We start from the raw sequence: 3602 nt of genomic DNA, 5'->3' as shown, positions 1-3602 counted from the left end.
CCACCTTCTGTACTATTCTCCTTCCCCCTCCCTAAGGAGCACCTGCCACCCTCTTATTTCCTTTATCAGATTAATCCAACAGTGTTTACAAAGCATCTACTTATTTATTTTTGTCTGCTCTTTCCTGCCTTAATGTCTGTGCACCATATATATTCAGTGTTGTTGGAGGATTTAAGTAGACATCAGAACAGGAGTTACAGAGTTGGGGGCAATCACATAGGTTCAGGGGTTCGAATCCCCGTTCGTTCTTTAGAAGATCAGCCATTGCTCTTACCCACTGATCTATATCACGGACCTTACACTCATCTATCTGAAGAGATCTTATTAAGCACACACTCAGGACCTAGTTGTGCCCACTTTTCCACCTGGTATACATTTTGAGCCTCAGCGTTTGCAGTCCTCCTGTGTCCTGGATCTTACTGGATCCAGAGATTCATTATCTGTCTCAGTGTTTTATCACACTGATATTACAGGGCATGTGGAGCTCCAGCACACACAATCCTTTTCAGTCACCTCCTCACACTAATGTGGGAGATTGGGTCTATCTTCTCCTCTCACAGGACAAACAGTCACTAGAAACCATCTGAACTGAAACCTATCAAGTTCTCCCAAGTCCATTTGCAGCCAAGCTACAAGGCCTGCCATTGCGAAGTCATCTGTCCATGGCAAGGTGCTGCATCCAGACTCTTCACTGCTCTGCTCTTGGGAGCCTCTTGCAGATCTGTTTCCTCTCCCGAGTGTCCAATACACACACTGAATTCTGAGCTAGAACTCAGGTGTCATGAGTGTTAGTGTTTCTATTGCTGTGATGAAACACCATGGCCAGTTATGTGGCTTGTGTACCCCCAGGTACAGGCTACCAGAGGAAGCCAGGCAGAAACTGAAGCAGGGCAGTAACACAGAGGCACGAGCTTATACAGAGGCCATGGAGAAGTGCTACTGTACTGGTTTGCTCCCAACACTTAGTTCAGCCTGCTTTCTTACAGCACTCAAGACCACAAGCTCATGGGAAACACCAACCAAAATGGCTGTGCCTTCGTACACCAACTGTTTATTAAGAAAGTGCCATCCAGGCTTGTCCTGAGCCCAGGATTGTGATCATATGGAGGCAGTTTCTCTGTTGAGGTTCCCTCCTGTCAATTGATTTTGACATGAAACAAGCCATCAAATCATGCTCAGAAGCAAGTGCTTTTATCAACTGAGCCATCTTCCCAAGTAGTTTTTGTTTGCATTTGCTATCTTTGGCCTCTGCTTTCTTACCAGAGACACTCCTTAGTAGCCAAGACCCTGTAGCTCAATGGTACAATCCTACAAGTTTGTTACTCCTAGTCCCATGATTCCCTATAAGACAACTGAGTTTTGAGAATTTTTGTGGGGACCTTTTTTTTCCCCTCTTTGGAAGATTTTGTAGACTATTCTTAGGTTAACACTCAAATCCCTGTTTCTACTTCATAAAAAGAAAAACATATGTTGGTCAAACATTGTTTGATGGCTTATTCGATGGCTCCTTTCTCATATACCTGTGTCCAGGAATCAGTCCTCCCCACAAAGACCAATCCTCATCCCATTCTGGTTCTCAGGCATTCAGTCTCCCTTTATGGTAGTTTGAATATGAACATCTCTCATAGGCTAATATGTTTAAAAGCTTAGCCATCAGGGAGTGAAGCTGAACCACACAAGTGTTTGGGCCATACAAGGGTTGATATGTTCATTCAGGTTGTATGAGAAACAAGTGATGGAGGCTTGTAACAGTTTCAGTTTCAAACAACTTGCTTGGATAATACTAGTGTTGGCCTGGTTGTGGTGTCTGTTCCCAGCAATAGAATAGTGATGAAGATGTTCTTCGAGGTGATTTACAGCTCTCTGTATGGTGACATCCCTCCATGCTCAGCAGTTTCTAGCCTGGGGTTGCATTCTCTCCTCTAGGTCCTTTCCTTTAAAGAAAAACATATTTATTGATTTATTGATTGATTTGTAAGTGTGTGGGTGTGAGGCTCTGCCCACACATGTGCATGTATGTGTGCTTACGTTGGTGTGTGTGAACTCAGAGGACAACCTGTGAAAATCCATTCTCTCCTTCCCCCATGTGGGCTCTGGTGCTAGAAGTAGGTTTAGCTAGGTAGCAAGGACAGATCATTTTTTCTTTACTGCTATAAAAGGATCCCGTTCTCTTCCAGAGGTAAGAGTCTCTCCAAGAACTTGCTTGCTGTGTTTCGGTTCAGAGGGTCTGTTCTGGTTATGTTTAGCCAATCTGATACAAATTAGAGTCGCTATTGAAGAAGGAACCTTGATTATTAAGGAATTGCCTCTATCAGATTGGCCTGTCAGAATGTTTGTGGACACTTTTTTTTCTTTTCTCAGCTTTTAGGAACTTTATTTTCCTTCCACTTTTTCCCTTTGCTCAGGTGTCTGAAGAGCAGCTCGGGACCACTCAGTGGTGGTTCCAACTCACTCGGTGGCCTGCGCTGTGGGAGCTGCTAACCAGTCCTCAGTGGCTGGCTGCGCACTCCAGTCTTCTGTGGGGAACGGCTGGATGGGTGCAGAGGGCACCTGCACACCCTCAGACCAGTCGGCCACCTCAGGCTGAGCCGCAGTGCACTCAGGAGCTGGTGCGGTCCATCCACCCTGGAATTCCTCCTTGGTCACACCCTTCTCAGCAGCTGCTTGCTCCTCCTTCTCAATCTCTCTGGGTCTTTGTAAAAGTAAAGATCAGTCATTACCTCCCATGTATGCGCACGGGATACATTACCTCAAATGTGGAGTACTTCCTGGGCCAGCATCCACCACATCAGACCACTGAATGAGCTCCCTTGTTGTTACATGGGATCCGGCAATGTCCACATAGCACAGGGGAGAATCTGTGTTACATAGAGCAATGGTTGGCAGGTTGACGTAAGTGGCTTCTGTGAGGGACTGGTCAGCCCTGGGATCAGTCAACACTAGAAGCTGTGGGTCCCTGAAGGCTGTTTGTATCTGGTTAGTGAAGGTCCCAGGTGTGAAGTGGCCAGCAATTGGAGTGGCTCCTGTGGCAGCAGCAAACTTCAGCACAGCTTGCTGTCCAGTGTTCCTGGAGGAGATGACGCTGATGTCAGCAGGGTTCTCAATGGCAACAATCAGGCAACAGCTTCTCCCATAAATCTGAAGTCCTCTTCAGATTTATGATGTAGATATGGTCACTTTACCCTTTGTAGATGTACTGCTCCATCTGAAAGTCAAGTTTGGTGCCACCTCAGTGGGTTCCTGCAGCAAGGAATTTGAGGACATCTTCCTCCTTCATCTGTAGGACATCAAGGACTCCGGACATTGTGTTAAGTTTCCCTTTAACTTACGATGGGAACCAAGAACAAGGTCATATGGACCCGTCCCCGTGTAGGGCAGAAAGTGGACATTTTCTTGATAAATGATGGATGTAGGATGACGCAAACCACTTTGGATATTATCATGTTTAGACACATGGGCCTGAGCTGTCTGAGAAAGGTAGATGGACCTGAAGAGCTGCCCCTTCACCAGTGGTTTGTTTTCTGTTTGTTTATTGAAACAAGGTTCCACTATGTGGCTCTGGCTGCTCTGAAGTCACTATGTAGACCAGGCGGGAATCGAAC

The 3602-nt window shown here is 46.1% G+C and overlaps 1 pseudogene; it reads right to left on the bottom strand.

The window, feature by feature from the left end:
* Positions 1–2373: 2373 nt before the first annotated feature.
* On the bottom strand, positions 2374–3304 carry LOC114616465 (annotated as a pseudogene).
* Positions 3305–3602: the final 298 nt, after the last annotated feature.

Source organism: Grammomys surdaster, unplaced genomic scaffold, assembly GCF_004785775.1.
Source record: "Grammomys surdaster isolate TR1022 unplaced genomic scaffold, NIH_TR_1.0 332222, whole genome shotgun sequence".
NCBI classification, from domain to species: Eukaryota; Metazoa; Chordata; class Mammalia; order Rodentia; family Muridae; genus Grammomys; species Grammomys surdaster.
This window is presented reverse-complemented; position numbering and strand designations above follow the sequence as displayed.